Source organism: Panthera uncia, assembly GCF_023721935.1.
Source record: "Panthera uncia isolate 11264 chromosome C1 unlocalized genomic scaffold, Puncia_PCG_1.0 HiC_scaffold_4, whole genome shotgun sequence".
NCBI classification, from domain to species: Eukaryota; Metazoa; Chordata; class Mammalia; order Carnivora; family Felidae; genus Panthera; species Panthera uncia.
In genome coordinates, this window is record NW_026057585.1 from 36976058 (window position 1) to 36991177 (window position 15120).

General features: G+C 37.1%; 1 long non-coding RNA gene across 1 annotated transcript in view; it reads right to left on the bottom strand.

The window, feature by feature from the left end:
- The window catches only part of LOC125912466 (uncharacterized), a 168776-nt gene that overhangs the window by 16039 nt on the left and 137617 nt on the right, over nucleotides 1-15120 (bottom strand). Inside the window, exon 2 of the long non-coding RNA XR_007454751.1 lies at nucleotides 7801-7922. This is a non-coding gene — a long non-coding RNA (uncharacterized LOC125912466). The remainder of the gene's footprint in view (nucleotides 1-7800; nucleotides 7923-15120) is intronic.

Below are 15120 nucleotides of genomic sequence, written 5' to 3' on the forward strand. Positions count from 1 at the left end.
ACAATCAGGTATTCTTGGACAAATTATTTGACCTTAATAAGCAGCAGTTTCTTCATCTGTAGAATTGGAATCCCTCTTAACCCAAACTCAATTTCATATAATTTCTAGTCAACCAAGCCTCTTGAATGAATAGTCTACATTCATTTTTTTCTATACTTTCATATAATCAATCCATCGTATGAAAAATCTAGTTTCATTTCTACCCCCACAACTAAAACTACTCTTGGCCAAGTCAAACTCTAACCCCAGACTCAGTGGACATATTTTAGCCCACATCTTAGTGAACCTATTCTTGCAATTTAGCTCTATTAGTTTGATTAGTGAGTAATCAAACATTCTAGTTCCTTTCCTCGTTCTCCATATCTGTTCGACTGTTCTTTCCTTATATCCTTCATGGGCTTCTATTTTATTCAAATCCAGGTTTGTCCTCAGGTTTCCATCTCAACAATTATTTCCCCTTACCTCTGTTTCAGATTTGCATATTAACTTTACATATATAAATATATATAATACATACATATAATACATATATATAATACATATATATATATATAAATAATACATATAAAATCTCCAATAAGTCTCCAATCTCCTCTTAGATATTAACATAAAATCTTCTTCAATTTCCAAAGCAGAAACCTGCCTCTCTCTTCATCACTCACCATGTGGTTAATCACCTAATACTTACAATTTTCTCCTGATTATTTCTTGTATATACTACCTGCTTTCTATTTTTCTTTTCACTGATCTAGATCGGTCCCTCCTGTTTTCCCGGACTAAAGTAATAGCCTTCTAATTCAACTCCCTCTGGTTTTTCCTACTTGGTGCTGCATCCTCTCCACAACAATGAAGTGATAGATCTAAAATCAAGTCTGACTATCTATTCCTCTACTTAAACTCTTCCAGTGGTTCCCCATGTCCATGGCTTCTTGGCATGGTATGTCCATATCTACCCACACAACTTCGCAGTCCACCCTTACTGCCATAAAAATTGTATTTGTTGTGTGACACGATCTTATTATACAATTAGCTTATACCACACTTCAACTTTAAGCTTTGTGATTCATCTGTGTCTTTGCTTTGATTGCTCTCTCTGCTTGATATATTCTTCCTACTTTTCAACTTCCAGATCCATTCTTCAATACTCAGCAAAAAGAATTTTTCAATAAATTTCTAACCCAATTTAAAAAGATTTTTTTCTATATCATTCTTAGCACTGACCACAATAAAAGTGAAATTATAATTTTATGTCAATTTCCCCTACTAGATACAACCTACCCAAGGACAGGATCTGTATCTTAATCAACTTTGCACTGTCAGCACCTAGCATAGTACTATATGCATGGAGATGATTCTATGAAGACACCCGATTTCTGTCGTGGGCTACTGAGTAGATGATGATGCTATTCAGTGAAACTAAAATAAAGGGAGCCACAGGCATGTGGAGCTAGACTACGTGTTTGAGATGTTAAAGGACATTCAGATGAAAATATATAGTAAGTAGAAGAGTATATGAGTCTGAGTCAGGCATTTAGGAGGGATCTGGGCTAGAGAGAAAGGTTACAAAGTCATAATTATATAAATGGCAATAGCTCAATAAGGAAGTTCGTGAATTGTTTTCTGTGTAAACTTCCATGCTGAAAGCTAATTATTTAGACCTTCTGCTTTAATCAGAGTTGCTACTACAGAAAATCATTTTAATTAACTCAAATACTCAAGAATCTGGATAACTGCAATATCCTTTGGTCTAGATTAAGACACACAGTTTAGATTTCAACTAGACTATTATGCTATTGTTTTGGAATTGAGAATTACCCACATGAAGCTATTAAATAATCATGACAAAACATATAAATTGAAAGGCTGAATTAAACATTACTGAGTTCTAATAGTCATGACAATAAAGAATAAGTGTTGCTTTGTGGTATAAAAAGTGGACAATATGCCTGTAAGTCTAACATACTCATGACTTCCAAACCCATGTTAATAGGGGCTATAATAAAATATGAATTCACTTGTATATGCAAAGGCAATATAAAATTTTCTGGCTAAGTCAGAGTGGCCAAAATGAACAAATCAGGAGACTATAGATGCTGGAGAGGATGTGGAGAAACGGGAACCCTCTTGCACTGTTGGTGGGAATGCAAATTGATGCAGCTGCTCTGGAAAGCAGTGTGGAGGTTCCTCAGAAAATTAAAAACAGACCTACCCTATGACCCAGCAATAGCACTGCTAGGAATTTACCCAAGGGATACAGGAGTACTGATGCATAGGGGCACTTGTATCCCAATGTTTATAGCAGCACTCTCAACAATAGCCAAATTATGGAAAGAGCCTAAATGTCCATCAACTGATGAATGGATAAAGAAATTGTGGTTTCTATACACAATGGAATACTACGTGGCAATGAGAAAGAATGAAATATGGCCTTTTGTAGCAACGTGGATGGAACTGAAGAGTGTGATGCTAAGTGAAATAAGCCATACAGAGAAAGACAGATACCATATGGTTTCACTCTTATGTGGATCCTGAGAAACTTAACAGAAACCCATGGGGGAGGGGAAGGAAAAAAAAAAAAAAAAGAGGTTAGAGTGGAAGAGAGCCAAAGCATAAGAGACTCTTAAAAACTGAGAACAAACTGAGGGTTGATGGGGGGTGGGAGGGGGGGGGTGGGTGATGGGTATTGAGGAGGGCACCTTTTGGGATGAGCACTGGGTGTTGTATGGAAACCAATTTGACAATAAACTTCATATACTGAAAAATAAATAAATAAATAAATGAGATGAAAATAACACTTGAGTATTCATATAACCCATTGCAAAGTATAACATTATTTTCACAACAAAAATGAGGAAAAGCTAAAATTATAAAGGTTTAGGACAAAACACAAGGAGAGTATCTTGCAATCTGCAATTAGCCAAAGATTTTGTAGACAGTACACAGAAAGGAATAATCATAAAAAATAAAATAATAAACGTTATTAGAATGAAAAATTCCTTCTTCCCATAATGTACTAAGGAAATGAATAAGTAAGCCACAGGATGGGAGAAAATATTTGCAAAACACACATATCTAAGAAAGCACCTATATCCAAAGCATATAAAGAATTCCTGCCATAATAATAAGACAACACATTTGTGGAGGGGAAAGACTAAAATATACTTTGTGGAAGGATGATAAACAATTAGACAATAAGCACACTAAAAGTCTTCAACATGAGCAGTCACCAGAAAAACGTAAATGAAAATCACAATGAAATACCACTTAACAACTACTAGAATGGCTAAAAATAAAAGACCGACAACACTAAGTGCTCACAAGGATGAGATTACTGGAAGAAAATCTGAATCTCAACACCAGGAGAATGGAAAACAATTTGTTATATACATACAGGGTAATGTTATTCAGCAATAAAAATATAATGGATCCCTGGGTGCCTGGGTGGCTCAGTGGCTTTAGCGTCTGACTCTTGTTTTGGGCTTAGGTCTAAGGGCTCGAGTCCTGCGTCAAGCTTTGAGTTCCATACTGACAGGACAGAGCCTGCTTGGGATTCTCTCTCTCTCTCTCTCTCTCTCTCTCTCTCTCTCTCTCTCTCTCCTTCTCTCTCTCTCTCCCTCTCCCCTGCACACGCATGCATGCTTGCTCTATCTCTCAAAATAAATAAATGAACTTCTGAACTTCAAAACAAATAATGGATTGGGGTGCATGGGTGGCTCAGTTGGTTAAACATTGGACTTCGGCTCAGGACATGATCTCGTAGTTTGTGAGTTTGAGCCCCGCGTCGGGCTCTGTGCTGACAGCTTGCTCAGAGCCTGGAGCCTGCTCTGGATTCTGTCTTCCTTTCTCTCTGCCTCTCCCCTGCTCACACTCTGTCTCTGTCTCTCTCAAAAATAAATAAACATTAAAAAAATTTTTGAAAAAAAAAACAAAACAAATAATGGATCATTTCTATAAGTAACACCATGAATGAATTTTACAGATAGTATGATACATGGAACTAATGAGATAATGGAGAGTACTTACTGTGGGATTGCACTTAATTTATAGTAAAAGCAAACCATAGTGGAAAAAAATGGCAAAGGTTTTCTTTTGGAGTTTGGGGAGGATCAATGGAAAAGGTATATGAAGGAACATTCTGGGATGAGGGATATGTCTTAACAGGGGTGTGGATTATATGAGTGCATGCATTTGCCAAAAACTCTTCTTTTTTTTTTAAGTTTATTTATTTAGTTTGAGAGAGAATGAGTGACTGAGAGGGGAAGGGGCAGAGAGAGAGGAAGAGAGAAGATCCCAGGCAGGCTCCACAACTGTGAGCACAGAGCCTCACATGGGGCTCAAACCCAAAAACAGCAAGATCATGACCTGAGTCATGATCAATTGAGTTCTTGTTGATGCCAAATATGGTTCTGACCAGTTTTGCATATTACTTAATTTAATTCTAAAAAGAACCATGAGGTACGTATTGTTACTTGATCTATAAATTTAGGAACTGAAAACTCTGAGAGGTCAAATAACTTGTCCCAAAGTCCCCATACATGGAGTAAGTGACTGGTTAGGATTTGAATTAAGCTCAGTATGCCTTGCACTGCTCCAGAGGTCTCTCCCATTTCTGCAAGATGGCTTAGTGCGGACTCATGTGCCAACAGTCTCAGAAGTCTCTGCTCACCCACTTCAAGAATGAAAGGCTAACAGCAGAATTTGAAGTTAGAATCTTAAAACACACACACACACATACACACGTACACACACACACACACACACACACACACACACAAACATGTTTATATTCCCTCAGAGATCTCTCATGTCTCTTGTAATTCAGTTTCCTTTGGGCACATTGTAATTTCCCCCATTATAGTTGGAAAACACCGTTACGTATCAGGAATCAAGATTAACTGTGGAATAATTTAGAATGATAGTTATAAAATGGTAAACTATAGTAGGAAATTAAAATACTGTGTCCAACAAAGAAATCTCTAGTTTTGGACAGAATCTCTAGCACCTTTTTAGTGATAAACCATTATCTTGTTAATGTTTTACAATTGGTGAGTGCACCTGGTGTGTGATACACTTTACTCATGATATTCACTTAAACCTCATGGCAACGAGATGGGTATTAGAATCCTCATTTTTACAGATGACAAAAAAAGAGAGAGACATTAAATAATTTGCCTAAGATGAACTGAGCAGCATTTCTAAATTGGTCTTTAAAACTTCAAAATCCATTTTCTTAACCATTACACTATACTCCCTCTTGGCCCTCCTGAATTGTCATAATGTAATTTGAAGGTGGAAAGGCAGTGACATTCTGAAACCAGGAGCTGAGAGTGAAGAATGAAGGAATCCCTATAATCATCTATTTCTGATTGCTCAAAATTTTTCAAATGGCATGTTACATAAAGTGAAGACAAATTGTGTGTTGGAAGAAATTAGTCCATAAAAGGCAAGAGTACTGTGGAAAAGAAGAGGCATTCATGTGGGGAAACAAGTTTTAAAAAATAGCGTAGGCAACTTAATTTTTCAATTCCTTGAGTTTTACAGTGAAGATTTAAATAAAAGTTATAACATGCAATGTTCTGCAGTTTTGAAGACCAGAAGTACTTTTCAAATTCCTCTGGAAGACATGAAAGATAGTACTGGATTAATATTTCTAATGATACTGAACAGATCTCACTAGAACATTTAAAGACTGTACAAAAGACACTTCTCAATACTAAATACTTGGGAAAATCTCAAACTCTCCATTCTCTGATGATGAACTTTAACATGAAAACATTTTACAGCCAGGGAGACTATCAGCCAAATTTATAGGCCAAAATTAGCAAAACATGCCAATCCCTTGTAGGTAATATGTTCTTGCATGCGAGTGCGGGGGGAATAGCAGAGACAGAGGAAAGAGAAAGCTGTCTGAGGGGAATGACATTTCTAGGCAAAGACCACCTGCGGACACACAGATGACTGCTAAGATATCTGTGAATCTCCAACATTTACACATAATCTTCAGTATAAAAATTACTCCTTCAAAAATAAATGAAATTGGAGTTTTTCAAAATACAGTTCTGACAGACAGTTCAAAATAGCCTGAAATGTTGAAGATCAAATTTTAATGATATAATAATCTTATAATTAGATTAACAACTTAGACTAGTAATTGTGATAACCAAATAAAATAAAAGTACCATTAGTGGGAAATCAGATAATATCTAACCAGGACAAAGTTGTTATCAAGAACTAGTCATGAGCTAACTGTTATATGATTTTTTGGGAGGGGGGGGAGGGGGCTCCAGTCTCCTTTCATAAGATAAAAGTGAATACTTACCTTCCAATCTATTTATTGTATTTATCTCATTTTTCAATAACTGGAAATTTTCAGGAGCAACCCCAAGAAAATGACATAAATGTGGTTCCAGAAAAACCCACTTCTACTTAAAGAGAAAGGATCTGCTAAAGAAAACTTACAGATTTTTCCCATCAACCTGCCCTCCCACTCCTTGCTCCAGGGATCGCTCCTTCTAGAAGCAGGTCTTTTCTGTTTTTCATCCCACCCTGCTAGAATCATTTCACATAATTTTGGGAAATGGTTCTAGCAGTGCTCATGTCACACTGTTGCTGCAGGTTTGAAAGAATTGTTTTGACTCCCACTTTGGCCAAATAGACGCTGACCCATACAGGGGATGCGAGAGTTTATTATAACTCCAGGCACTCTCTCAAATTGTTGGGGTAAAAATGAAGTTGAAAATAATCAGGTTTTATTCTGAACATATTCTGCCAATTCCAATTAAAAACAGATATAGATAGGGGCATCTGGGTGGCTCAGTTGGTTGAGCGTCTGGCTTCTGCTCAGGTCATGATCTCTCAGTCTGCGAGTTCGAGCCCCACATCAGGCTCTGTGCCGACAGCTCAGAACCTGGAGCCTGCTTCGGATTCTGTGTCTCCCCCTCTCTGCCCCTCCCCCCTCATGCTCTCTCTCTCTCTCTCTCTCCCTCTCTCAAAAATAAATAAACATTGAAAAGTGTTTTTAAAAATTTTTTAAACACAAAAAACGTTATATAGATGATATTGATGATAGTAGTATATACTAACAGACTAACATATATACTAATAAACATAGACACAGACATAAACATATATGCCTTTTCCAACTTGTGAGAAATCTATTGCTTTCTGGTAACAACCCCCCACCTTCGTCTACAAAATTGCAGCTTCTCAGTGGGAACATGGTAACAACAGGGGCTTCGAACTGCCTTTACGATTCACAACGAGGTGTTGTACTGACACACAACTGGAGAGCGGCAGAAGACTGACAAGCAGGCAGCTAAACCCCTCAAATAAACTGAAGGGGGTCCCAGCTCAAGAGCTGGAGCCTACATTAGTTCTTCCAGCCTATGTCACCAGGCTTGTTAACCACGCTGTGCTCTTAATTTTTCTCTTCCCAGAGCAGAACCAAAAGGAGGGAGAAGAGAGAGGAAAATGGGACATTGAATCTCCAGTAGTTTTTCTCTCCAGGAGTTTAGGAATGGTGCGAAAAGGAAATCCAGCCCAAGGCACCTTTCGCTACAGAGAAGAGAAAAAAAAAAAAAATCTCTCCACAGCCTCCCGCACACCAGACAATATCAGTGTCATTATTTTATGAAGACATCACTCCACCAGCCATAAGAGTGCTGGAGGTGACTGATAATAATTAATATATCTCTTCAATTACAGCCTCTGACAATATTACTGATAGGCATGTCATGGGTAACATTACATAACAAAAGATATGCTGGAAGTATTTTGTTATATGACTATTCCATCACTTACATTTTCTGCATCTGCTACTCTCCTTTCTCCTACTTGGATTGATGTAACTGCTTCCAGTGGCATTTGCTAAATTCCGGTTGTACTTCTAGGACCAAATTTTCATGCAGCAGTGCTACATTCACCTGCAAAAATCCAGATTCACCATTTCAAGAAATGGATTTGACTCAAGCAAAAATATCACCTAACATGGCATGCAGATGTTACATTTTCTTTAAGTGAGGCCTGGGATTAAGGGAGTCTGAGTTAAGAATCTGTAATTTTTATGCAAGAAAGTCAATTGCTTTCTTGAAAATGTAGCTCTCAATGTATATTTTGTTCTCAAGGGGAAACTCAGGCATCATTGTGTATTTCCTAAATTAATCCAATTATAATGATTTCTATATTTAACGATGAGCCACAAATGTTTTTAATCATGTCTTTCTCCCTATGGTACAGCTTACATAATACTATTGCACACAAGCTAAAGAACAGCACAAAAATATCATGTACACCAACAGGATACCTGGCAACACAAGAAATTCAGCCTCAAAACTCAAATCATTCTCTGAGAGGGCAGAAGCCACAGATTTGAAACCAAAGTAAAGTCTGTCATGCTTGTTTTCTTTGGCTTTCTCCACCCAGCCAAAGTGGATAATTCCAATAAAAAGTATTCACCTTGGGGTTTAAAATTATGCCCTTAAAATTAACAGGATAATTACCTACTTTGTATTTCTCTTTTACTCTAAAGACAAAAAGTCTTTGTTCTATGGCTTCCAGGAAAAAATTCTAAGAACTTAATAGAGAAAAAAAAAAGTATCAGGATTGGGACCTTCCTGCATTACCCTGGGTGCCAGCATCAAAAAGCCAGATCTAGCCAGAAAAGAAAAAAAAAAAAAAAAAAAAAGGCCAGATTGAGGACCAGGGGTCCTGGCTTGAAAAACACAAGAAGGCATTTGTTCTATTGTGATTTGTATACACTTGCATAAGAGTCCAATTAAAAAAAATGTATTTTTATCTAGAGGTAGATGGAAATCTATAGAATTAGTTCAGTGTGTTCAATAAGATACTTGGCAAGAACTAACTGGAAATTACAGGGTGAGTTAGGGTGACATCTTAACCATGTGTGCTCATTTGGAAGCACTGGCTCTTTAACTTTTGAATATTCTCCAAAGGGAAACATTGAAGGGGACCATATTAGTTTCCTGGGGCTGCCTTAACAAAGTACCACATATCGGGTTGGCTTAAAGAAGAGAAATGTATTCTCTCACAGTTGTGGAGTCTAGAAGTCCAAAATCAAGTTGCCAGAAGGGCTGAGTCCCTTTGAGGACTGTGAGGAAGAATCTACTCCATGCCTCCCTGCTAGCTTTTGATGATCTTATATATTCCTTGGCTTATGGGGGATACATTCCCTGTATCAACACAGTCTTCCTTCTGTAGCTATTTGCCTGTGTCAAAACTTCCCCACTTTATATGAACACCAACCATATTGGATTAGAACCCACCCTCATAATCTCATCTTAATTTGATCATCGGCAAAGACCCTATTTCCAAATAAGGTCATATTCAGAAATACTAGGGGTTAAGACTTAAACATCTTTTGTGGGGGACACGTTCAACCCATAACAGGGATTACACTATTTTCAAAAACACTAAGAATCTATTCATACAGAAGTATGTTTCCCAGAAAAATTACTTTTTCCACTAGGCAACATCACCTCCCCTTGACTGAGTAATATACAGATAGCTCAGTGGTTCTCCATGAGTTGAGCACTGAGGAGAGTAGGTGGTCGGGAGCAGCGACTACATATCATGGAAGAAAGACATACCTACAGATGAGTATCAGAATCAAAACTAAGTGTGTTTTAAAAAACTGTGTTCATATTTGAAATATGAAAAAAAATTTTTCCAATATTAAATATAAAAAGTAAACCTCATCAAAGTATTATTGGTGGGAATAAGTGAAAGATATTTTTAGTACTTCCTTGTCCATGCTCTTCCTCTGGGGGTATTAAAGTATGGTTTGGGAATGGGAGTAGGGTAAGAAGAAGATGACCATGTCTATCAAGGGGAGCAGGCCTCTTTCAGCACCAAGACACCATAAGCAAGACAAGAATTTACTAGCACTATACTCAGACATGCAAAGAGAATAGACTCCTAAGTTCTCTGTTATTAACATCAACTTTCTCATAAATCACCAAATTCTCATAATTACTTTCTCTCTGCTGGGTAGCAAAGGGTACAGAACTAAATATAATGCAACCCAGTAAATTGTGTCTGATTCCATTTGGACCACTTAGTCTGTTCAGTAACAGTTCAGTTTTTCAAATTGCATCCTCTCCCCCTGCCTCTTGCCAGGATGATGTCTGAATACTTTGGGTGGCCAAGGCTGTGATGAAGTTTATACGATCTCAAGGTTCTGTAGATGGAGGAGACCTCAGATACCCTGGTGTCCTCTGGACCCTTTTGCTTGTCTTTTGACTACTGATGACTAAGACATATTCTGGCATTTTGGAGGGTTGCATGCTGGTCCCAGCCATTAATTTCCAGTCATCATTCCCTCAAAAACAGTAGCCTCTCTGTCTTGATTTCAGTCCCCTGGTGGTCTACCAGTTCTCATAGCATCCTTACATAACCTCACAGAAACCCTGTGACATGTTGGAAATATCCACATATGCAGTATCTCCTGGAGTGGAAATTGGTGATCTATAGTCTGAAAGCCAAATCCAGCCTACTACTTGATTTTATAAATAAAGTTTTGCTGAAACACAGCCACACCCATCGATTTATGTATTGTCTATGGCAGCTTTTGTACTACAACAGCAGAGTTGAGTAGTTGCAACAAAACCCACATGGCCCACAAAGCCTAATATATTTATTACCTGAGTTTTAACAAGAAAAGTTTGCTAATCCCTGTTCTAAAATGTTTGTAATCTTTAGTTGTATGCCCAAGAAAGTTATGCTACTACACACACACAAACATAAACTCACAGCCATGTTCCTGGACTCCTTAACAACATGTAGATCCTTCTTTGATACTCCTTCTTTGAATTTCCTCTCCAAAAAAAGGAAAAGAAAACACAAAGTGTAATTCTTTGCTTTACCTTGGTCTTACTTTTCCCATAACTCTTGAGCACAGGAAAGGGTAGATCTTCTATTTCTTTATTATATCCTGTTATTTTATCTACTCCAGACATATTCAAAACAAAGAAACAAACAAAAAAAACCCTCTACTCTCTAGTAATCCATGTCTGAATCTTGTAAATAAAAGGGCCAAAGGAGTTTGGAAAATGCTTTTCTCTTTTGAGATTGTCTGGATATCACTATTACTGCCTTGTACTCAAAACAGCCAGCCTTGAGATTCAAAGCACATCAATGACCTTATGGGTTCCAGGAATGAACCATTCTCTCTTATTCCCTAAAGGCTTAGGAATAGAATGCTAAAAGGAAACATGATTTAGGCTGACAAATACATTGGTTTAATATCACAAAAGTACTATCACAGTTACATTAATGTGCATGATGATGTTTTACTGCTCTGAGTGATGCCAGATTACAGTACATGCACCACTCTTAAACTCTAGCATCAAAGGATAAGCATCTATATAAATCTGACTGTATACAAAAATAGAAACTACAGCACCCTCTTACATCAGTACCGCATTCATTCTGGATATTATCTCACTTTGGCATTATCTAGATATTATCTCACAAACTTGGAAAAACTATTTCAAAAACTATCCTTTAAACTTCTTTACTTTTTTTTTTTTTTTTTGGTCAAGCAAATGTTTTGTCAACCAGCCTCCCCCTCTACATATATCTCAATAAAAATGAGCCTGTTCCTGCTGTTCGAAAAGTCTATGGAGGTAAACAGGGCATTGTGTCATATTTATAACACAGAAGAAATCTTTAGCCAGATAACAAACTTGCATAAACACTTCCTTAAAAGTTGGGGAGCTAGCCAACCTACCAAGTGGGAGATATTTGCAAACTATATATCTATATCTATATCTATATCTATATCTATATCTATATCTATATCTATATCTGTATCTATATGGTTAATACCCAAAATATATGAGGAACTCATACAACACAATAGCAAAAAAAAAAGATAACCCAATTTTAAAATGGGCAGAGAATCTAAATAGACATTTTATCTATGCCCAACGGGTACATGAAAAGATGCTCAGTATCACTAATCATCAGGGCACTGCAAATCAAAACCACAATAAAATATCACCTGTCCCCTGTAGAATTGCTAATATCAAAAAGACAAAAGGGTGCCTAGGTATCTCAGTCCGTTGAGCATCTGACTCTTGATTTCAGCTCAGGTCATGATCCCAGGGTCATGGGATTGAGGCCTGCTTAGAGTTCCATGCTGGGCATGGAGCCTGCTTAAGATTCTGTCTCTCTCCCTCTCTCTCTCTCTCTCTCTCTCTCTCTCTCTGCCCCTCTCCCCCATTCATGCTCGCTCTCTCTCTCTCAAACAATAATTTTTTAAAAAGACAAGAGATAATAAGTGTTGGCAAGAATGCAGAGAAAAGGAAACACTTGTGCACTGTTGGTGGAAATGTAACTTGGTGCACCCACTGTGAAAAACAATATATTGTTTAGCCATAAAAAAGAAGGAAATCTTGCTATTTGTAACAACATGGATAGACCTTAAAGCTGTTAGGCTCAATGAAATGTCACACTGAGAAAGACAAATACTACATGATTCCATTTATATGTGTACTCTAAAACAAGCAAGCAAACAAAACCACCAAACTCAGATACGGAGAGCAGATTGGTAGTTGCCTGAGGCATGGTTGGGTAGTGGGCAAAATGGGTGAAGGGGTCAAAAGGTGCAAACTTCCAGTTATAAAATAAATAAGTCCTGGGGATGTCATGTTCAGCATAGTAACTATCTAGTAATATTGCATTATATATATTTGAAAGCTGCTAAGAGGGTAAATCTTAAAAGTTCTCAGTACAAGAAAAAAAACTGTAACTATGTGTGGTAATAAATCTTAACTAGATTTACTTGGTGATCATTTCAAAATATATACAAATATTGATTCATTACACCTGAAACTGATATTATATGTTAATGATATCTCAATTCTAAAAAAGAAAAAAGCTAGGGAGCCAGAAGAGCTAGAAATACGTGTTTATATGTTTATACTTATATATAATAAAATAATGAGAGTTCCTGCATTCCTCCAGGAATACCATTAGGTCCTCTACACCCATATATTATTTCATTTATATCTCTTTATCTTATGAAGAAGATATTATTAACTCTACTTAACAAATGAGGAAACTGAAGCCAAGTCACCTTATCGAGTTGCCCATAGTCCTAGAGTAAATGAGAAGGAGAGCCAGGATTGAGCCCAAATCTGTTGGATCCTAAAGTATAATCCAAGGAAATGCTTTCCACATTGAGCCCCTACAAGCTACTGACATGTTGATAAGATGTGATGAAACAAATGTTTTAGGGAAAGAGACTCAGAAAGGGTCAACTGATGAGGGAGAGTGAAGGGAAGGCACCTCTGAGTGACGCATAGATTGGGAGCAGATGGCTCTTGATTATTCTTAGGCACTATACGGACACAAAAGCACAATGGCATATCTCCATGGGAAACCGAATTCCTCAGAGTGGGTCTGGCCTTAAGACTTTCTTTTCCTATTACTTTTCTAAGTTATTCATTTCATGCACAAACATTTCCTAAGCTTATTAGGCAACAGTGGCAAACATGGATCCATGATCCTATTCAGCAAACGGAACTCCACTCCTCAGTCACTACCTATCCTTCTACTATGCAAGCAAACAGACCAGAGGTATGTTCATCAGGCAACTCTCCACTAAAAGAAACATACACACATACACACAAACACGCACATCAAGAAAGAACAGAAAACCATGATTTGTAGTATTTGCCATTTTCCACAGTATAAATATTTTCCATCATGACCAGTATTCAGCAATCAACATGTCAATCCTTAATGCAGAATTGGGAAAAAAAATACCTTTGGGAGATTGCATGAGCCAGCTCTAACATACCACTGACTCAAATGGTGTCCTTCTACCTCTCCTGAATTTTCTTACACTTTATACCTCATTTTCTTCTGTTTTTGAAATACCTATGGCTTTAAAGTCAATGGCACACTGATTGAAAGTCTTTATTTTATGGCCATATAATATTCTAGGTTGTATTACAGTAATCCTGATTACATCCAGCCCTAGGATAGGGAACATCAGATTTATTTTTCCATTCTAAGTGTGGCTTCACAGATAGTTTTGTCTATTTGTGCCTGGTATGATGAATGGTTAGTTTTCTTTTAGAGTTAGTTGTCAAACTTCTTAAAGGATAGAGAAAATATCTAATATTTCTTATTTATTTCTCATTGAATACCTAGGAATGTGCTGGTGGTTAATAAATACTTGTTGATTGGTTCTTCTAGGTCATGTTCAGAACTTTTAAGCTACTACAGACTACAAATAGCAGCACCTGTGTGTGTGCTTTGGGAACTTACAGAGCTTGCAAATAATACAGTTTTATTTTGTTATTTCCTTCTGGCCCCACACAGAAGACCTCAGACTTTAAAGCTGAGGTTCTGAGCAACTCACTCTGAACCAAATGTATCCAGGGCTCTTCCTGCCTTTATTCTAAAGTCTGCTCACTGCTTAGTTCCAAACTGCTCTAGGAAGTCTGCTCCATACAGCATGTATAGGAAAAGAAGAACTTGCAGATTCAGGTTGGATCCTCCTTGCTGCAGAAATGAAACTCTAAGGACCTAGTTTTCAAAATTTCAATAGCAGTTTTATTATTTTCCTAAAGAAATGTAGTCTCCACATAATGAGGGATCTTTTCTGGTTTGTTCACCCTTAAATCTCCAGAACCTAGAACACTGTCTGGCATAGAATAGATGTTCAATGAATATCAATGAAAGACAGCATAGCCATGGAAGTGAAAAGAAATAAAAAAGTGAAACAAAATGAAATATTGGGCAAATCACTCCAACATAAAAAATATACAAATGATGTTCCAGTATGAATTTATTTTATAAGTTTGAATCCATAATACTAACTCAGGAAGCCAATCGATAAGAAAATAAGATTACTGGACTATACATGAACCTTTGAAACCAGGCACCACAATTGATGGTTGTAATCTGATTTCAGCATGAGTATCCAATTTATTTCTGCATTTGTTTTGGTTGCACAGGCTACAGAAAATCCTGATTTACACAGATGACGAATGAATTATTTTAACATCTCTCTTTGTAAACTCAGAAATCTTCAATTAAATACATACAGAATCTTGAAAGAGTAGTACGAAATTTGTGTTTGCAATTTGA